General features: G+C 34.8%; 1 long non-coding RNA gene across 2 annotated transcripts in view; it reads left to right on the plus strand.

Annotated features, from left to right (window-relative positions):
- LOC120235705 overlaps positions 1–23,439 on the plus strand; it is a 94,955-nt gene that overhangs the window by 48,106 nt on the left and 23,410 nt on the right. For both annotated transcript variants that reach the window (XR_005529484.1, XR_005529483.1), the window contains exons 3-5: positions 7,207–7,341; positions 12,951–13,041; positions 16,130–16,256. This is a non-coding gene — a long non-coding RNA (uncharacterized LOC120235705). The remainder of the gene's footprint in view (positions 1–7,206; positions 7,342–12,950; positions 13,042–16,129; positions 16,257–23,439) is intronic.

The following is a 23,439-nucleotide window of genomic DNA, read 5'->3' on the forward strand; positions in this document are numbered from 1 at the left end:
ATTCCTGGTATTTACACATGAACAAGTACATGTTTAGTTGTAAATCATATCCAAGTGTTCAATGGCTGATAGAGTTTTGGAGTAAGCAGAGGGAGTTGTACTTAAAAAAAAAATTATGCTGTAAATGATCAACATGAAATTTGTAGCTAGAGGATGGGAGACTAAAAGAACAAGTCAAAGTGGGATCAGAATGCCAAGGTGATGAAAAAAATATAGTGGCCCAATGTGAATTTACTTGACATTCTTTTGTTAAGCTCTGTAGCTAACGAGAGAAATTAACAGTCGAGCTAGTCTTTTCTTTTTACTTGATATAAATTCTTACAAACCCAAATAAAATTGCAGATCTAGGCAATTTAGAAGCTCATTATTTGGGGGGAACTTTAAATAGCTTGTCAAAATAAATGGGGCACTGAAACAAAATCAGAAAAGCAAAACTTTTAAAGTAGACTACTGAAGACATTCCAAAATGATTAAAACTGTATGTGAGATTACAGTTTCCTCCTTTCCTTATAGAGCATTTTTCCACAGGCATCTTTGTGGGACAACCCAGTTGGATGGATGCCCAAGAGAGAACAAAAGTGATAAAAGTTTATTGAATACACTGCTAGGGGGGCGGTGTGTGGAACAGCAAAGGAGAGACTGGATGAGGTGGTGGTGAGGGGCCACAGTTATAGGGCAGTGATGGAGTATGGGGACATAAGGAATTTTCCCTTTTTTGGTCATCTTAGGAACTGTACCTGGTTGTAATTGGTCAGCTAAGGCCTATGGCTGTTTCAAAGTGGGTTGTTTAATGAGCCTGTTGCTTCCTCTCTGTGGTCAAAGTGCACCTTTTGCCTGGCTCAAATTTCCACTGCTACAGCCTGTTGCCTAAAAGTGGTCTCTACCATCTTCACCAGCTAAAGTTTCCCATTCTCCAGTGAATCCTACATATATTTTAAGTACATAGCTGATCATTCCTAAAAGGAAAAATAAAGTTCCACTCTGTAACTTCTCCAGTTTTACCTTTCTATAGTTGTTAAAATTCTCTCTCTATATATAAATAAATTGATTTTTTCCAGATTCTCTCTATGCATCAGTAACATATTACATTCATAATATTTAAACCATATACTAGTTCCCAGTCGACATTTCTTAATTAAAAAGGACTAAATACAAAAGGAATCATTAATTATAATATATCCTCAAAATAAATGATAATGCTTTGAATTTCATTACGAAGATGCATCATATTTAAATAGTCATTTTCTTATTGTATTTTTCAGTTGTTTCTAACTAATTCTTAATTTAAATCCTATATCTGTCCCCTTACACATAAATATGTATATGCATTTAAACATTGGGGTGCCTGGGTGGCTCAGTCAGTTAAATGTCCAACTTACGCTCAGGTCATGACCTCACAGTGCATGAGTTCAAGCTTTACATGGGACTCTGTGCTAGCAGTTCAGAGCCTGGAGCCCACTTCCAGTTCTGTGTCTCCTCCGCTTCTCTCTCTCTTTCTCTCTCTCTCAAAAATAAGTAAGCATTTAAAAATTTAAATATTGATAAACATTAACAAATCGCATCAAGAATACTTAGCTAGTGTATCTTCCTCTTATTTTTTTTTTGAAGGATTTTATTTATTTTTGAGAGACAGAGAGTGAGCACGGGAGGGGCAGAGAGAGAGGGAGACACAGAATCCAAAGCAGACTCCAGGCTTTGAGCTGTCAGCACAGAGCCCAGTGTGGGGCTTGAATTCAGGAGCCTTGAGATCATATCAGACACTTAACCAACTGATCCACCAAGCTGCCCCTAGCCATTCATCTTCTTATCACCACTGTATGGGAGTGCCTGTTTCTCCTCACCATTTTCTAAAAGATATTCTGTAATTGTGAGTTACATATACTTATTTATTAAAAAACCTTGACATATTTTCTTCTGCTCATTTGTCATTCATAGTCATTTATTATAACATTTCATTTTCTAGTAGGAAAATATTTTCTTTTAGCATTTTTTGTGAAAATTCCATACATTAATAACTTAACCCTCTGTTTTATATTTGCACTACATTTTTCATTTCTTAAAAATCTTTAAGAAGGGGTTTTATTTTTATAATTAACTTATTGTTGTAATTAACATTGGTATTTTCAGGGAAGAAATGTACATAATTAATCAGCCTTTTGTGGACTTTTGGTCATGGTTTCTCAATTTATAAAAATCTTCTACATTCTAAAACCTCACACATGTTTTTCTTTTCTTTTTTTAAAGTGCAAATTGGTTCTTTTTTATTACATTTATTTTTTCATGTAGAATTCATTTTGAATATGGAATGAAATCAGAAACTGGGTTTACTTTCTCTGAATGGATGGACAGGTGGTTCTAAAAAACCTTAATGGAGTAAATTCATTTATTTATTTATTCATGTTTATTGAGCACTCATGTGTCATTATGTGATAGAAGATTGTTAAATAGGTATATAGAAGGCAGGAAAGTTTTATCCTTCTGATATTGATGGGAATGCTTTGCATGTTCACAACTAAGTCCAATTTTGATATTACTTTATGAATATTTTTCAGGAAATATCTGTGTATCCTGATACAAACTACTATTTTTAAAAATCAGGAATAGCTCTTATATATTCAAAGTTAAGTGTATGTTAAGGAAACTATTTTCAATTTTGAATTATATTAATAGACTTCATCACGTTCTATTCTTGTTTTGGCAAAATAGACAACACAGTAGATTCTGCTCTTAATTTGTATTTTCTATCAGATTTTATATTAATATTCACTAAATGATAGGCTAAGCTTTCCTTTTTGTAGTCACTGTCTTATATTTTTATATATGGCATGCTGGTTTAAAAAATAGAAAATGTACCTCTTTTTAAGGATGAATGAAATTGAAATTATTAGTTTCTTAATAGCAGACAATAATTCACCTGTGAATCAGTATGGGCCTGTTGCATATGGAGGAATCTAATGTTTAAAAAGTTGCTTCAAGGATATTTAGTAGATATAGGTATTCTACCTCTTTTTAATTTTTTTTAGGTTTTATTTATTTATCTTGAGAGAGTGTGAGCAGGGAAAGTGGGTGGCAGAGAGAGAGGGAGAGAGAATCTTAAGCAGGCTTGTACCGCTAGCACAGAGTCATTGTGGAGCTGAACTCACCAATACTGAGACCATGACCTGAGCAAAACCAAGAGCTGGATGCTTAATCCACTGAGCCACACAGGCACCCTGGGTTTTCCACCTCTTAATGATGCATAATTAATGACTTAATGACAAAGGGAAATTATTTGTATGTCCTTTGTATCTTCAGATGATTTAATTTTAGGATCTGAGATTTTTCCAGTTTTAGGATTTCTTAGGCTACTTAGTGGTTGGTCAAGTTTGTGGATTTTTAAATATCAGCTAGTGCATTAGATTGCCAATTTATCACTGTCTTTTTCTGCATCCTTGATATCTCTTGGGGACTTCATTCTTTTGCTTGTCTTCATATTTATTTTATTTTCATCGTTTTTGTTTCTTGAATACAAATGTGGTAAACAAAAATGGTCTTCAGAAGGATTAAGGCAAAGAGTTAAAAAAAAAAAGGAAGGAAAACAAGGTAAAAATTTGAAGACATTTTTAAGTTACTTTAAAAGAAGTAAAAGATGTGAAGACTTATAGAGATGATTCTTCAAAGGAAGAAACCACATAGCACAAACCTATGCAGAGATAAAGGTCCCTGTGAACCCAAAGTCCATTGCAGAGACACATGGGAGCTGGCACTGCCAGCAGCTGTGAGAACTACACCCGGTGCCAGCCCTTCTGACATTTGCTCAAAACTCTTTTCTTCTTCTTTCCTCAATTAAGTTCCCTCCCAATACAATTATCCTAGAGGCTATGAGTATCTGGTTCTGAGCTCATTAGGAAAACCTGACTCTATGAAGAATTCCCAAAATGTATTTCAAAACTAGATGAATCTAAAAGCAATATTACTGGGGCACCAGAGTGGCCCAGTCAGTTCAGTGTCCAATTCTTGGTTTCAGCTCAGGTCATGATCTCTCGAATCATGATCTCACATCTCCTGAGTTCTAGCCCTGTGCTGGACTCTGCACTGACAGTGTAGAGCCTGCTTGGGAGTCTCTCTCTCCCTGCCTCTCTTTGCCCCTCCCACATACTCTGTCTCAAAAATAAATAAATAAACTTAAAAAAAAAACACAAAAAGCAGTATTCCCTATATAGCATTGTCCAGCAGGCTCAGGTTGATTGGTTTGCATTCTGTGGTTAATTTCCTCAACTATGATTCATTTTAATTGGCATATAAACTGACTAGGTCTGCTTATTTCAGGCAAAATGACAGAAACTAATGATAATTACTATTACTGTAGCAAGTAACTGAACAATTTATTGGAGAATATAGGGTATATAAATTCACAACCCATTTAAGAACCCATTTGCTGGGAAGAAGTAAGCATGAATAATTCTACTTGTATTGGTCAGTATGACTTTTCTTCAGTAAATTTAATCATATTTGTTCATTTTAAGGAACATATATATTCCTTATATATATCCCTAATATATATATTCCTCATATTTTAATACTATTCCAGATATTTTAAAAGGATCTTTTCTTTATAAAAACAAAGCATCTCAGGCTCATTTGGAGATTTTTCTGATTCAATATTGATTCATAGATAAAATACATTTTGTTGAATGGAAGAAACCAGACTCAAAAGACCACTTATTATATGATTTCAGTCATCTAACATTCTAAAGAGGCAAAATTGAGGAATGGAAACAGGAATGTTTGCCAGTTGTGGAGGAAAGGATAGATGACTATGAAACAATGCAGAGTATAATTTTTAAGGTTATGGAACTGTTCTTTTCAGTACTGGAGTAGTAGATACACGGCTTTGTGTATTTATCAAAACCCATAAAACTGTACCTCACAAAGGGCAGGATTCAATGTATGGAAATTAAAAGATTATGTCAGGTGCCTGGCATCCCAGAATGTACTATAAACTGTAACAAATGAATCTAACTATGAAAAATTTTTGACATAACCCTACTGCAAGGAGTGGAGATAAAAAGATGTTGACTTAAGTAATACCAACAAATGGCATTTAGACTGAACACTGTAAAGTTGAAGGATATGAAGGTATAGCACAGTGTAACAGTTCTGAATCTGCATTATCTGTCTGTTCAGGTTAAACAAGTCAATGGATGTGGCTTGTGGAGCCCAGCTTGTCACTATTAGGCAGGGAAAATATAAAAAAGCAAGAGAGAATAAATGACTAGGACTGGTTTGGGGTATGAGACATCAGTATGAATTTAACATTTAGTTTAATATAGGTAAATATGGATAGATACAGAAATGATAGGTGTGTGTATAAACATATGTTAGTTGTATACATGAATATATATCCTAAATAATTTGCTAAGGAATTCTAGAAACAATAACAATCCAATAGCTAAGAGCACACCCAGCACCTAGTTTTTGGTTTCTAAATGCCACTATTCAATGAAAAGGACAAGGGCTTGTAGAATTGGCTGTTCTAGGGCTGATTTAGGTAAAGCACCAAATGAGCCCAGAGTATCTTTTAGTATCAGAAAGCAAATAAGTACTCAAAAAGCCAAGGAGGGGCATGTCAAAAGAACATAAAAGCAAAATTGGAAGAGCTACTAATAGTCAAAGCTGGAATGATTTTAGCAATAAAATACATTGTGTGGTATTGGATTAAAAAACAGTGTCTAAAACAAATATACATGAGTCCATAATTATATAAATAAATGATTGGACAAACAAATAAATGGAGAGAAAGGGCACATCCTCCTAAGAGAAGAATTATAAATAATATAAGTAAATACTGCCCCCTCCAGGAGACAGGCCTGAATTCCAAACCTATTCATCTGAAAATTCTTTGAAAACTAGATTAAAAGAAAACCTCCTTAATCTAACTAAGAGTATATCTAAAAATCTACAAAGATAATATTTAGTGGTTAATATTAAAACATTTCTACTTGTGAGTAGGAATGAGACACACAGGAATTCTAGCCAGTGCTATAAGTTTCTAGCAAGAGAAAAAAAAATGCATACACAATGGAAAAGAGAGAAAAACATGACTTTTTAAACAAGTGACATGATTGTGCACATGGAAACTCCAAAACAATCGAATGAAAATTATTATAATTTGGTATTTCAAGGTTTCTGGATCCAAGGCCTGTATACAAAAACCACATATTTCTGCACATTAATGACAAAAATAGAATGTGAAACTTATAATGATATAACTTATAACAGCATTAAAACATATCCCATGCAGAGAAATAAATTATATAAAAGATGTGCAACCTCTTTACACAGAACATTAGTTTGCACTGAGAGAAATTAAAGAAAATCTAAATCCCTAAAATGTTCTGTTGTTACTGACACTGAAACAGTCATAGTTATAAAGATATAATTCTTAAATCAATAAATTAAATGCAATAACAATAAAAATCACCTAGGATCTTGAGAGGTTTATTGTGGGGGGTGAATTGATAACTTTATTTGAAAAGTTCAATGGGGCACCTTGGTGGCTCAGTCAGCTAACTTTGGCTCAGGTCATGATCTCACAGTTTGTGAGTTCAAGGCCCTCATCAGGCTCTGTGCTGACAGCTCAGAGCCTGGAGCCTGCTTCAGACTCTATGTCTCCCTCTCTCTCTGCCCCTTCCCCACTCATGTGCACTCTCTCTCTCTCCGTGTCTCTCTCTCTCTGTCTCTCTCTCTCAAAAATAAATTAAAAAACATTTAAAAATTTTATTGAAAAAGAAAAAAAAGAAAATGTAATGGAAGCATATGGGAAAATAGACAAGACAAACATTGATGGATAATAAAGATGGAGGCATCTACTGAATACCAGGGGTTATTTTTAAACTTCATGAAAATAGTATGTTGGTGCAAAAATATGCAAATAGAGCAATGGAGCAGAATAGAGACTCTAGAACCAAACACAAATATAGTCATTTGATCAAGGATGATGCTTTCTTTGTAGTGCAGTAGAGAAAAGATGATTTTCAGTAAGGTGTTTATCCCTTCCTCTATGCTCTTACCAATAAGCCTTTTATATTTCTCTTAAGTAATTTCACTTAGTCCATGTTCTTGTATGATACAGTTAATTCAGGATTTCTGATTTCTAAAAAACAGATACAAAATACTTGACTTGCACCTCTTCACAAATAACTTTTTATTCTTCTCCTTCCCCAGTATGCAACTCTTCAGGACACTCTGGCTTGGTGCTTGCCTGCTTATCAGACCCCAACAACCAGTGCAAAGACAAGTACAGTTTTCTGAGTGTTGTTGATTGCAAACCTGGATTCATTGAAGGCAAACTTTCCAAAGGTATTGTCATTCACCAGGACGTTAGTTTATCCCCAGCTTAACTGCTTACTTACATTAATTTTTGCCTAATAACATGGGTATTCAAGGCTGTGAATGTTGCTTTCATTATAGCTTCAGACATTTCTCCCAGGGTAGGATTTGTAGAGCTTGAAATAATTTGTTTTCTAAAAATTCTGTGATGTTAGTTTTACTTTCTTTTTTTACTCATTAGTTAAGAAGGAAATTTTTGTGCGATGAGAGAGCTGCATGAATTTCTCTTTTAAAGTATCATGGTTCCTCTACCTATTATATTCCAGGTTTAGTGAATTAAGTTCTGAGACTTTGGTCTTTACTATTATTCCATTTTAAATTATTTTTTTTCCTTACAGTCTTTTTGTCTATTTTCTGTAAATATTCAACTGGTTCAAATTATTATAGGCTTTTTTTTACTGCAGTTTTCCTTAAAAGCTAAAATTACACCTTCCCTAGCTCTACTCCTAAATTAGTTCACTGATACTTTAAAAGGATAAAATTTCTGAAACATTACAATATGGTCTGGTATTTGAGTCTGTCTTGTCACGGTTATTCTCTGAAGAAATTGAACAGTGAGTTCCTTTTTTTTTTCACCATGATATAGATCATTACTGGTCTTCTTCCTATTTTCTTGGTTAACTGTTTTCTCAGAGATTCTTTTCACTGAAAAGACTGAAAAGATGAGGGTGGTTAGTGTACCTAGTCCAGACTCACCACCCATAGTGTGTAGAAGGCCAGTTAATTTTCAGGGTGCAAATGATTCTGGGTCTCTTAGGAAGAAGTCAATATGTAGATGAAATGGTACAAAGGGCCTCTGATGCTGTTACTGTCTGTTTGTGAGACAGCTTGAGCTTGCCCTGATGTGCTGGCTGAGCAAATCCACATTAGTTATCACTGATGCAAACCGTTTTCATGGTCCATGTAGTCTGCAGTATTTCAGAACGTTTCACAGGTCAGGTGATAATATAAAGGGATAATATCTTTATTTTAGTTTATTCAACAAAAAGTAGAATCTTTGTGCTTTTTTAAATTATTTTTTTAGCATTCATTTATTTTTGAGAAACAGAGAGAGACAGTGTGATTAGGGAAGAGCCGGAGAGAGAGAGGGAGACATAGAATCTGAAGCAGGCTCCAGGCTCTGAGGTGTCAGCACAGAGCCTGACACGGGGCCTGAACCCATGAACTGTAAGATCATGACCTGAGCCGAAGTCAGATGCTTAACCAACTGAGCCATCTAGACACCCCTCTGCTTTTTTTTTTTTTTTTTTTTATCTTCAGGAATTACTTTTACATTTATTTTGAAATATATCACACTCTATGTGGCTTTACATACTAAAAATCCCTAGGTTAATCACATAGATCTTGAAGGCCATTTGCAATACTTTTCTTGGATGTGTGCTAGTAGTAAGTGCCTCCATATGGATCTGCATTTAGGCTTTTCATGTGTACACACTCAAACCTGGATCTGCCTGCCTACCCTGCAAAAATCTAAACTCTATGACATCTTTTCAAAGCAAAGGAGAGAGAAAGAGAGGAGAAAGGAAATATCTGCAAGACAAAGTTCCCATGATTCTTGTCACTCTATTTTTCAGGTATGACTCGTCAGAATGTTTGCTGATTTTACTTTGCCACTACATCTCAAAGCTAATCTTGAACTGCAGCAAGATTGGGCCCCTCTACTGTTCACAAATATGCTATTGAAGGCTCATTGTTAATCTTCCCTTTGTAGTCCTAATCTATAAATTTAGGTAAAATCAAGCCAGTCTTATTGAGGTCAAAATTCAATTGACATATCTCAGAACGATAACTTCATCATAAGATCTTCCCATCTTTTATTTATATAAAAAATTCTGAGAAGTGTTATCCAAAGTATAAGTTCACTGATATTCTAAATCATAAGCAAGGAATTATCAAAACACAGAAACTAAACTGAGAGGAAGAACCTGGGTAAGCCCAATAGATTAAAGGCTAAAAGCCAGCTATGGGAAATATTTACAAAGGAAGACAGAACCTAAAGATTGAGCAATTTCTGAAGTGACAATGGAGACATTCTCTAGATTGCTTGTGACCTTAGAAATGGATATAAAGGAAGCGTTAAAGTGAACCCCATATTTCCATAGCTGTGGAAAGCTGAAACTGCAAAGCCATATTAAACTCTTTTTCAAAATATCACTTACTCGGGTCATGAATTCAGTGAGAAAATGTGCAGAAAACAAACTAAGACTTATATCTTTTCAGAACTCACCTGAAAAATAAAGCACCATAGAGATTTTTGTCTGACATCTCACCATCAAAAATAAATGATTATAAAGAAGAAGATGCCCAGAATTTCAAAGAAACATCCATATATTGCTTCAGGAGATAACCACAATTGCTTCCATTGAATGCTGATTCAAGAAAACCTGAATATTATATATAGAATGTGTGAAAATGAGCTCTACTCTCTGGCCATCAAACACCCACTTCCACAAGTTATTAACAACTCTTATTAATACTACCTCCTAAATGCCTCTTACTATTCCTGTTGTCAACTGATCCCCTGGGAAAGGAGCAAAGGCAATACAATAGAGCAAAGGTAGTCTCTTCAACAAATGGTGCTGGAAAAGTTGAATACTTACCTACAAAAAAAAAATTAATCTAAAGACAAACCTTTAATCACTTCACAAAAATTAACTCAAAATGGATCACATTTCTAAATATTACATGCAAAACTGTAAAGTTCCTAGAAGATAGCATTGGAAACAGCCTTGATAACCTTGGGTGTGGTGATGCCATTTTAGATACAGCATCAAAGCCACAATCCACAAAATAAATATTGATAAGGTGGACTTCATTAAAATTAAAAACTTTTACTCTGTGAAAAACAATGTCAAGAGAATGAGAAGACAAGCCACACTCTGGGAGAATATATTTGCTAGAAACATATATGATAAAGGACTATTATTCAAAGTATACAAAGAACTGTTAAAGCTTAACAATAAGAAAAAAAATTCAGTTTAAAACATGGGCTGAAGACCTTAACAGATCTCACCAAGGAAAATATACAGATGACAAATAAGCATATGAAAAGAGGTTCCATGTATGTCACTGGAGAAAAGCAAATTAAACCAACAGTGAGATTCACACCTCTTAGAATGGCCAAATTCTGGAACCCTGACAACACCAAAGTCTGGTGAGAATGTAGTAGGAATGCATTTATTGCTGGCAGGAATGCAAAATGGTACAACCACTTTAGAAGACAGGTTGATGGTTTCTTATAGAACTAAACATATTCTTACATATGATTCAAGAGTCATGCTCATTGGTATTTACACAGAGGAGTTGTAAACTAATATGCACACAACCTTGCATAGGATTTTTTATAACAGCTAATTTATTCATAGTTGACAAAACTTAGAAGGAACCAACATGCCCTTTAGTAGGGGTGAATAAAGTGTAGTACATTAGACAATGGAATATGATTCAGTGCTACAAAAAAGTAAGCTATCAAGCCATAAAAAAACATGCAGGAAACTCAAATGCCTATTACTAAGTGGAAAAAGCCAATCTGAAAAGACTATACACTGTATGAGTCCAACTATATAATATTCTGGAAAAGACCAAACTATGCAGACAAAAAAAAAAGATCAGTGGTTGCCTGGGAGGTGGGGAGGGGGATTTGGAAGAGACAAAGGACAGCAGATATTAGCAAAGTGAAAATAGTTTGTATGGTACTATAATAATGGATACATATCATTATACATTTGTCCAAACCATAGAATGTACAGTTCCAAGAGTGAATCTTCATGTTAACTATGGACTTTGGGTGACTATGATGTGTCAATGTAGGCTCATCCTTGGTAACAAAATGTACCACTCTTGTGAGTAATGTTGATATAAGGTATACTATTCATGTGTAGGATCAAGGGTATATGGTAAATCTCTGTACCTTTTTCTCAAACTAGGAAGTATGGATATGCCACAGTTAATGGTGGAGGGTTAAATAAGAAAGTGATGTAATGTCATTTGTTACTTAAAGATAATTCAAGTAACGCTGTAGAAGACTCTTAGGCTGGGGGATATTTCAAAGAGATAGGAATTCATTCAACATATGTTTTGTCAAGACAAAATTATGTAAGGGCTATGGATTAGGTTTTTGCCTCTGTTCGTTCTGTGAGAAGGGGTGTAGCATAAACCTTACAGCCTATTAGGCCTACGTTCAAGTGTGGCTCTAGAAAATGCCAGCTGTGAGACCTTAGTCAAGTTGTCTTAACCTCTTTTGCCCTTTTTTTCACCCATGAAACAGGAATAATAATAGCAATTTTGTAAGTTTTGTAAAGATTATAGGAAATAGTAGATGTTAAGCTCCTAAACTAAGATAACTGACAAAAAAATAGACACATAATAATTTATATTTGCTGTCATTAGTATGCCTAGAGATAATGCTTTTAGTGTTTAATTTCTAAAAGTGGTTTAATTCTGTATGTAATCAACAAGACACTCTTGACCTGTTTTGCCTAATGACATGTCTGCAATATTTCTCCTCTAAATACAACTTTAGTATTGTGTGTCTGGCTTCTTTCTGGTCCTCAAGTGTTTTTTACCGCAACAAAATGGTGGGGAAGAGGAGAAGTGTAAACCAGTCTGGCAGAAATCTGTTTCTACTTGGGATTAAGGATGGAAATTGACCCTGCTTGGTATGGCATGACTCTCCTTGTATCCCTACTTGCCATGCTTGATGGCGGTAACTTAGTTTATGCCCAGTATCAAACATGTTAGCATAAAATGTCACAGTAGCCCAGGAGAAGAGATGGTGAGAATCTGTATCATGTCTATGGCTGTGGAATAGATTTGAACATTTATGACGATGTATCAATGACCTTGCTGGATAGGGGAGATGAAGTGGCAAAAACAAAAGAATTGATTCTCGGGCTTTTGGCCTGTTTGGATGAGTTTTAATATTACACAACTGAGAAGTCATCATATCTCCCTTTATTCCCTATTATTTGGTTCTTTCTGAGCTATCTCACTTTCTCCTAGAACCCGATTGAACATAATTCAGCATTTCTTAAAATTATCTCTGAAAGGTACACATCTGCAGAATCATTGCTGGGCAATATGGGGTTTACTGAAGACCAAGGTGAGACAGTGATAATTTTTTAGGAATTCTTTAAAAGTATTTTTTGGGTGAAGCATATTTCATTTTTGCCCATGATTCTTACCTCCATAGAATGTCCAGTCTTAATAAAAAAAAAAAAAGAAAGTATAGTCTTGCCAGAAGCTCTTCTGTTTTCCATTATTTCCTCTATGTATTTCTAATCACTCACTGTTTGGTCAGGAGTAGTGAATTCAGTTCTGCTCCCAGCTTCCATTTCCAAAGTCACATATGAAATTCACAAAACATGTGGGACAAAATTTCCCTCTTCCTGTGGTTCAAATATCAGTACCCCGAAAATGAGTCACATCCCAAGAAGAATAATAGAAGCTCTGTTTATCTTTTTATAATATTAGTTATGAGATAGAAAATAGCGTGAAAAATAATAATGGCCAATATGGATGAGAGGTAGGATTTGTATATGTTCAATTTTAATATGTTTGTATGCTTTTGTAATATCTAGGTTTGCTGTCTGGGATGCTGTTGGAAATCGGGTTTTGGAATATGACCAGGAATGGATCTGCAACAGATTAGTGTTGAGATGGCTGAGACGGGTTAAGAAATTATCTGAATATATAGATTAGAATATAATAGGGCTGGAATGAAGTGACCAACAAGGGAGGAAAATTCTTCCAGTACTTTTATATCAGGATGTTCTTGGGAATGTCTATTTAGCCACTGTATTTCCTTACAGGTTACCCACTAAATACCCACTAGATAGCCAATCTTCCAAATCTCTCAATATATTATGAGAAGCCAATATATATGTCTTTAATTACTTAATACATAATAAATAGAAAAGTCCTTTTAACTATAAAATTTAGATAAAGTTAAAGGCAAATTAAAATTTTTCTTAATGCTTGTATCCCTCACCGTGAACTGAATTCCACGACTGTAACTTAGACTCTGATATTTACAAAGGAAACCATTATTTTGAATTTTGAATTTTCCTTTAAAAAAAACAAATTGTGTTTTTCTGTCTTACTAATAGGATATTTCTATTAAACCATATAATTTAAAGGTTGTATTTATATAAATTGCCTAATTCCATGCTTTGAATATAATACGAATACTTCTAAATAACAAAGTTATCTAACATTTATAGATATGGGGGCAATTCTAAGGGCTTTATATATTGTTAGAATGTTTAATATTAAAAATAATCTCATGGGGCGCCTGGGTGGCTTAGTCGGTTAAGCGTCTGACTTTCGCTCAGGTCATGATCTAGCGGTTCGTGGGTTCGAGCCCCGCGTCGGGCTCTGTGCTGACTGCCAGCTCAGAGCATGGAGCCTATTTCAGAATCTGTATCTCCCTCTCTCTCTGACCCTCCCCTGCTCACACTGTCTCTCTCCTAGAAATAAATAAAAATATTAAAAAAAAAATAATCTCATAAAATAATTTATGAAGTAGATGATAGCATTTATGAACTTTTATTCTCATCCTTATTTCAGAGATGAGGAAAATGAGTCAGGGAAGGGTAAGTAACCTGATCAAACTTACACAGATGGTCAGTTTGAACCAATGCAGTTAGATTTCCAGCACTGATACTATAAAAACTATATAATACTGTAGTGTTGTTACTTATCTGCCTTTTGCAACAATGAAATTTCAAAAATTCAAAGTGGGTACTTCTTACCCAAATATACAATTCATAAATGGAAAGGATTTTAAAAATTCATGACTTCTGACTTCAGGCTAAGGCTTTTGTTTGTCTCTTTATTTGTTTGCTGGTTATTTTTCCTTGCTTTTTTTTTTTTTTTTTCACTTTCTATCCTACTGCTATATAAGCTATGGAAAAATGTAGAAAGAAAAAGGCAGATGGTCATAACAAGTTATTTACTCCATATAAATTAATCAACACTATGCCTGATAACATGCTGGGTATATAGATAGAAATAGACAAAACAAAAACAAAAACAAAAAAAGGTTTTGTTACTGAGAGACAGAAAAGGAAAAAAGCCCCAGTTCTTTTCCCTGCCACAGTAAAGAATTATAGGACAGTGAAATAAAATTATTAGCAGAGCAAATTTTATTAAATTACATTCCAAGGTAGGAGGGGGTCAGTCGAGAGAGAGGATGACCCCAGAAACTCCAGGGTGTGGGCTTATATCAATTTTTTTTCCTTTGGGCCAGTTCTAGGGTCTCATCATTAGAGTGACAGGCCTGGATTGTATAATAATTAGCCATCTACTCATGTCCTTTCCCAAGATACCCTGGAAATGCCTGCCTGGGGTGGGAAACTGCAACATTATTTCTATTCTAACGACATAGGTCAAATAAGGACAAGCAGCTGCCTTCTCTACAAGTGCAACAAGCAGGACAAACTTAACTATTCCTCTGCCAGGATATTGTAACCTACAACCCACTGCTAGATGGGTAGAATGAGGTGATCCCTGGGCCGATCCATCAAGACATATAAGATCAGTCCTCCTGTCACTCATGCCTAGTTTCCTGCCTAACAGTTTCTGGTCTTTAAATTCAGTAGTGGAGTCAAATAACGAAATGTGTAATCCCCATTCTCTTAAGAGTGGGCTGGTGATTGAAACTTAGTGACTTGCTTCTGAAGGATAAAGGATGCAAAAGGAAAAATAGGTGCTTTATAAAGGATAAAGCTGACAGTCACTACCTGAGCCAAGTGATCAGGCTAACATCATCAGGAATAAGACATATTAATATTGTGTGCCTTCTGATACGAGATAAGGGGGAAGTTAACTTCACCTCTGTGATATTCTTCCTCAAAATCCATAAGCACAGGCTAATCAGAAGAAACATCAGGGAAAAAAAAGGTCTAATTGAGAGACCTCAAAATATGACTAGTGTTCTTGAAATCTATCAAAATTATGAAAAATAAAGGTAGATAAAATGTAACAAATCAGAAAATACAAAAGATACAATAACTAAATGCAGTGAGAGATCTATTCTTAATCCATAGATCCCAGAACCACACACATATACACACACAAGACATTAGTGGACAAACTACTTGGTGGTGAAATCCAAATTAAGTTTTTAACTTATTTACCAATGTTGTTGTAATTTAAATGTCCTACTTTTAATAAATGTACTATGGTTATACATTAATGTAAGGGTAAGGTAGGTGAGGCGTGTAGGAGTACTAAACTCACCTATAAACTTCTATAAACTTAAAATCACTTAAAATTGATAATTTGGGGCACTTGGGTTGCTCTCGGCTCATGTCACAATCTCATGGTTCGTGAGTTCGAACTCTGGGTCAGGCTCTGCACTGACAGCATAAAGCCTGCCTGGAATTCAGTCTCCTTCTCTCTCTACCCATACCCGACTCCTGTGCTCACTAGCTCACCCTCTCTCTTTCTCTCTCAAAATTAATTAATTAATTAATTAAATTTTTAAACAGTGTTCAATAATTACAATGTTGGTAAGTTTTGTTTTAAGGAAAGAGGAGGGTGCCCTTAAGAACACATGTGAAGAAGTGTCTAGAGTTGGGGTGGCAAATTATAGTCTGATAGTACAAGTGCTGCCTTGGCCTATATTGCGATGGCCTGAGAGCTAATAATAGTTTCACCATTTTAAAGGATTATAAACAAAACAACAACAAAGAATATATGACAGAGACCTTATGTGGTCTGCAAAACTCAAATATTTACTATTGGCCCTTTGCAGGAAAATGTCACCATTCCCAGGTTGAGAGAATCAAGAAACAACACTTGGAAGGAAGACCTTCTAAACTAAAAACTGAAAAGTGGGAAGGCATCAGCCTGAGGACGCAGCACATGAGTATAATGAAAGGGTAAGGTGCTAAAATGCGAGGCAATGTTCCAGGTCAAAGAGAGGCATATGGGAAGGCAGAAGGAATGTGAGATCATTGTCCCTTTAGAAACTAGAAGTGGAAATAATGGCCACATGACTGGAGAGCTGGATGATACCACAAAAGAGGACTTGATGCTGATGAGTTAAGCAAGGGCTGGAGCCTGCATGTATGCCACACGACTATATTCATAATTCATGACGGTGATTAGATAGCTTATAAACTGCTGAATCCCATGATACATAGTGTATTTCTAAAACAGTTCACTCTGGAGAAAAGAGTGAAGGAAGAATAAGATTAGTGACTGACAGACCATTTAGACATTTGTAGTGTTCCATTAAAAAAAAAAATGTTGGCTTGTTCTAAAGTAATGACCATGAGATGAAGAGAACTGAAGAAATTTGAATTCAATTGATGGAGTAGAATTGGTAGCATTGGATATACATATAGAGGGAGACAGATGACAAAAATGACAGCACTCATTGGTGTTACTCACCAACATTGTGAATGTATGTTTGAGCAACTTTTGGAGGAAGAGATGTGACATGATTCTGGAGCATCAAGTACTAATTACAGATTATAGCCCAAGGTTTAGGTTTTTAGTTTAATGGGCTTTGATGATTCAGTTGGGAAACTGGCTAATGGTACCCAAACTCACCAAGTCACAAAACCTTAGGATGTCTTATAACTCTAAAGATTACCCTAGCCAGATATTCTAACCCTTGCTTGAATGTATTCTACAAACTTTTCTACCGAAAGCCATTCTCCTGATCTGAAACAACTTCCCATTCTTGCCCCAAGTAAACAAAACTCCCCGAAGACAGTGACCTGAAACATAAAAGTGCAACCTGCTAGAAAATCCAATAAACAAGGGCTTTCTAATTGCTCTATTGTTGTCTAATTGCTGCAGGCAAGAATTGTTGGAAGTGAGCTGCCTGCTGGCTGTGCCTGTATCCTAACCTTGAAATCTAGCCACTGCAAGTAAGGAGCACTGGTGGCCACTACGGGAGGCCTATCACTGGGTTTGCTGTTCTGTTTTTCCCTGCCTAAAAGTGCTCATCTGAGACATAGGTAATGGCTATTTCCTGGGGTGGCTATTCCATGACCCTTCATCCATTACTCAGGGCAGCCATTCACCTGTAAACTAAAACTGCTGGTCAAAAATGTATTGGAAAGTGGAGGGGAAGTGTCAATTTAGTTCACCTTCATACTTTATTTAAGTTATATTTTTTGCATCTTTTTAGTAAAATAAATATATTATACCCTAAGAAAAAATAATATACATACTGCTTTGTAAGGGGTATTCAAAGATGTTCTTTCAAGTTAGAGTTTGGTATCATTCCAACTAAATTTGAATATTCTTGAACATATATGATTTTTAAAATTTGTTTTAGACCTCTTTTCTAAACTATTGAATGAAACATAGTTTATTCTCAGCTAATCAGCCGTGAAAAGCCTCTTTCTTTGACAGTAAATATCATGAACAAGTTGCTACCACTCACCTGGTTGACTTTTATCCAGAACAACAAAATCTAATGTCAGTAGTGCTCATTAGGTAGGAAAGAAAATGAGACACTGGTGAGAGCTAGCCTTTCAACCTCAAATTTAAGAAGAAAAGCCAACACTAAAATTCTTTGCATGTGAAGATTAGCATATGAAGTGATATTTTTGAAATATCTTTCCCTGAAGGATAAATAGAAAATGTGAAAGGTTAAATAATTTACTGTGATAATTTAATTTATAAAGACAGCTCTGTAGTTGAATCAGTTTTCCTGAACTTTCATGCCTCTAAACAGATTATATGTGTATGTATATATATCAGCACACCCTAAAGCTCATATGTATATAATTACCATATGTAATAATGATGAACTGATGCTTTTTCAAAATTATTTTTAAAAAACCATACACATACACAAATGCCTAGGAAATCCAAGTAGCCAGGAAGATAAATTCTCTGAGCAGGTAAGAGGTGACTACAAAAAATAACCAACCAATCATCTAAGCAAACAAATAAACCTGAAGCAAAAATCACATACACACACAAAACAAGCCAACAAACAAAAACAAATTCAAGCTTTGTTTTAGGAAATTTTCCTATATTTTAAGAAAATATTTCCTAAAAGTCATTGGAACAGATTAGTGGCTTCTCTGTACTGAAATCACTTATCAAACTCAGGTCTTCCAAGTTCTCAGTGTCATTATTCTGAACTCTAATGACTTTTACCACACAACTAGAAACATAGCAAAAGGGTGTAAAATACTGGTCTTAGTGGGTTAGAATATATCTGATCAAATCTTTCAATTTGCATTAGTTTAAATTCAATATTAATGATATTTATCAAACATCTGTTTTTTCCTGAACTGTCACAGAGAAAATATTAGATAGTTTGGAGTGTTTTGGTGATCCAGTGGTTTTTGATAGTATCAATTTGCTTATATAATACTTTCTGATATATTGAATCACATGAAACTATGAGGGATTATAAAATATCAACAAGAATGATATATTCATGATGTAGATGTAACTGGGCCATTTTGGAGCTTATGATGATAAAAGAAAGGTATGTTCATCATGGTTTCATAGTTTCATAGTTCTCATAAATTTTTGGAAAGCAAATTTTTACATTTAAATTATAACAGGGGCACCTGGGTGGCTCAGTCGGTTAAGTGTCCAACTTCGGCTCAGGTCATGCATGGCCTCACAGTTCGTGGGTTCGAGCCCTGCGTCGGGCTCTGTGCTGACTTAAATGGTAACCATATAAGATGCATAGCAAGCAAGCCCAAATACCTTTTGCAAAATTCTAGATGTTTGTTCTTCCTTCCTTCATCCCTTCCTCACTCCCTCCCTTCCTTCCTTCCTTAATTGTAAGAGTTAAGAATATATATATATATGTATACATATATACCCCAGGGTATATACATGTATACCCCAAGGAAGACTATAAGAATGTGACAGAAATACAGAAGAGTCAGGAAGATCTGTGCTCAAAATGAGCTGTGGCTTGTGAGAGTGTTGAACATAAGCAGTTCTTCAGTCATTGTTTGCAGTGGGAGGATAAACAGAAAGGCCGTCAACCTGCTTGAGTCAGGTCCTATCCTTTTAATAGTCAAAAACAAAGGAGCCTCTCCCATTCTAATTTTTCTTCTATTACCATCAAGTACGAAGCTCTTCAAACTTAAGAGTGGAATAAATACAGAAAAGAACAAATTAAATACATCAATCAGATATCGCAGGGTTTAATTTCTTTGGGCATCAGAAAGATAACATAAAGAGGCATGCAGTATGTAAAATAATGGAGAGAGTGTGAAAGGACTGAAGAGCATAATCCTTTATCTACAGAGATATATATTCCACTATAAAAATTATTCTTAAATACCTTGTGTAGGGAAAATGGTGCCCAGCAACTGCTCTTTCTTTTTTATTTTTTTAACCTTTGTATCAAAAACTCGAAATACTTGTCTGGACATTTTTTTTTTTCTAGTATTGCAGTGTATAAGATGCTCTGGGGAAAAAAATCTCCTACCACACAAAACCCCTAGATACTGAATATATTATGACAAACATCTGTTTTTTAAATTTGGTTGGTTGGTTGATTTGGTTTCTCTTTGTTTTGTTTTGTTTTGAGCCACTCCTTACTGCTCAAGAAAATAAGAGAAATCTCAGTGGTCACAGATGAAAAAGGGTACAGATGAAAGAGGTCACAGATGAAACCAACGTAGATTCAAAGTTACTCTGGAGCCTATGCAGACACTGATAACTAAGAGAATATTTTAGTAGTTGTTCAGGCAGCAGGAAACATAGTTATGTCCCTTACAAAGAAGGAAATTAGGACACTCAGCTAAAACTAGAACCCATCCAGTGATATTCTCAATAAAATGGGCTGTGTGTTCAAAAAGGTATCATTCAAGAATTAAGCATTTACCTTCCCTCACACAGATTTCTGATTTGCATTAATCTTTGTGTCATCCCAAATAGCCCCAGAGAAATGTCAATGTAGGGTCATCCACAAAAAAAGAGGGATGCTCAGCTGAACCACTGAGCTGAAATAACAGAGTAAGGGTCTTAGAAATAGACATTCTGTTACTGGGTCTGACACTGCAAACCATTGTGAGATGGATGAGCAACAGGCCAACAACTGCTGCTGGACTGACAATACAATGTGGTTGGACTCTTGCCTCATAGCCTGCAGACCATCCAGTTACAGGAGAATTAGATATTAGCCGTGACAAGGAAACTTGAAACGTTTAGAATAAAATGTGCAGCACCATCCTGATAATTTCTGAAAAGGAAAGGATTTATTAACACAGAAGACTCAGTTATAATTGAAAGTTGCTAAGTTGGGGTGCCTGGGTGACTCAGTCTGTTAAGTGTCCAACTTCGGCTCAGGTCATAATCTCACAGTTTGTGGGTTCGAGCCCCAAGTCAGGCTCTGTGCTGACAGCTCAGAGCCTGGAGCCTGTTTCAGATTCTGTGTCTCCCTCTCTCTCTGACCCTTCCAGGCTCATGCTGTCTCTATCTCTCTCTCAAAAGTAAATTAAAAAAAAATTTTTTTAAATTTTAGAAAGTTGCTAAGTTGACTGTATTTAAAGATATTTTATTTAATAGCATTTAGAAAAATTAAAATACAATTATATCCCATAAAAAGATAATTATAATACATTTAATCAGCTTTAATTAGTATAAGTTGTATAGTATATATAAATAAAAATTAAAAACCATAATATAAACATAAAAACTTATAAGAAATGTATGCAAAAGAAAATAACAGACAATCCACAAAAGAGGATAGCTGAATTTTCAATAAAGATTTGTAAAGATGATCAGCTTCACTATTAAACAGAAGGTTGTCAATTAGAAAACATAAAAATATATCCTTTCATACCCATTAAACAAACATATTTTTAAGTTGTAAAAATAACAAGAATTGCCAATAATGTGCAACAATGCAACAGCTATACTATACAAGAAGAAATGTAAATTGCTACAATCAATCTACTCTACAATTGGGAAGAAACAAGAAAATGTGAAGATTTGTATACCCTAGGGCCCAATAATCAAAATATATAGCTTAGAGAAAATCTCACATTTGGGCACAAGCTGACATTTACAAAAAACATCTTTTGTATATTAAAAAAAATCAAACAATAAAAATATCAATCAAGAAAACAATAAAAACTGTGGCACACTCATACAGTGGAAATTAACATTGATAAAATAGAAGTACACATATCAACTTTGTTGCATTTTATGTATATTTAAATAGAATATATTTGGACAGAAGAAAATCCCCAAGAATATATACACTGTGTTTACTTTGCACACAGTTTACAAGCATGCATAAAAGAGTTTGTTTTTTTTTAAGTTATATGTGTAACAAAATATAAACCAAAGCACAGGAGCAGTTAAGAAGTCATGAATTAGGCTAAGGATGCACAGTGTTGGAAAAATGCAAATGATGGAGTATATGGGTTCAGTTAAATTTTAATATTGTTAAATTTGTTTTACTACGTGTCAAATTCTTTAGCGTCATTTTGTGTATTTGCCTCTAAAATTTTTTTCAGTGTTCTTAGATCTAAATACTTCTTTAGGTTGCTTTTAATAATTTCCTTTTTATTTTTTCCTTTTAAAATTTTAAATAGACTCTATGCTTAACATGGAGGTTGTGAACTCACAACCCTGAGATCAAGAGCTGGATCTTCTACTGACTGAGCCAGTTACATGCCCCTCCATTTTTTTTTACATTATGTTTATGTTTTTCCTTAAATATATTTGTAATGGATTTTAAGTATTTTTCTCTTAATTTCATCTAATAAGATGATATTGAATGCCACAGATGTTTCATGGGATCTTTCCACCCTGGCTGACAACATGATGTCTCTATATCGTACTCATCAGACAAGTATCTATTTTTTAAGTTGTCAAATAACAAATATTGTCAAAAATATTCAGCAACACAAATGTTAATTCCTCTCAGTGGAAATGTAAATCAGTGAGCTCTAAAATGTCATCAGTTTACAGTTACGTGGTACTGGTTCTTTCCCCAGTAATTGTTATTTGCCTGGCCCTGAGTAGCTGACATAAAATAGTACAATTTGGTATTCAACCAAGAACTTATGAGGGGCTAACTCCAAACAGACTTCTGAAGCCTTGTAATTTTGCTCAACTCTATTATCTGTCTCCTCAGTTCAGCAAGACCTCCATTCTTGCTTCTCCATGGTCTTGAAAGAAGGGACAAATCAGAAACCAGGGGGATAAAAGGGCTCACTTAATTTGTTTTCCATGTCTCGGGGACCAGAGGCTGTGCTGCCTGGTGTACATTGTCTGAAAACAATCATTTCATATATTTTGAGTTGTTGTTTAGAGAATGAGGACAAGTCTAATACCATTCACTCCACCATGGCTGCTCATTGCTTTTAAAATAAATATCCTGACATCATCCAAACACCTAGTGAATAAAAAGAGTGCACTCCAAAGAATACAGACATTTTAGAATTGGCTTAGTATTCAAAGCAAGATATATATCTATCCCCAGTTGCATGGAAAGCAGAAAGTAAGACTACAAAAAAGCCACAAAGGAATTTGTAGGTAATTAGAAAGGATTAGATAATAATAAAGTATATTAAGTACACTATATAATCCCCAAATAGATAAAGTTACACTAAATCATATGTGTAAATATGTTTGTTGACCTAGATTTTCCTTAATTAAAAAAAAACTATACTGTCTGTTGCTTCTGAAGCAAATAAATGTAAACCTCTTGAGCAAGAGTTTCATTTGATTTTTATCTATGCCAGCTTCACATTTGCCAAAAATCGTAATAAACTTCTCATCTTAATGAGATTCGGCTGAAAGAGTTCTGATACCTTTGAGAAACCCATATGATTTTAATAACAATATACATATTAAACCTATTTTTGAATTTTCTTTAAAAGTTTCAAAAATATTTACTTTTTTTAAAAGATCATTTCCAAAATTTCAGTAGGAACTCTGGCCTTTGATCCTAATTCTTTGATACTACAATTTTAACCAGATAAGGCTAATAATAGACTAGAGATCATCAAGAAAGAACATAGACACAAAGCTTGAATCAGGGCACAAATGTACCTACCATATTGACAATCACAACTAATATTTAAGATGCTTATATATATCAAGCACTCT

Source organism: Hyaena hyaena, unplaced genomic scaffold (assembly GCF_003009895.1).
Source record: "Hyaena hyaena isolate Hyena2069 unplaced genomic scaffold, ASM300989v1 scaffold_136, whole genome shotgun sequence".
NCBI classification, from domain to species: Eukaryota; Metazoa; Chordata; class Mammalia; order Carnivora; family Hyaenidae; genus Hyaena; species Hyaena hyaena.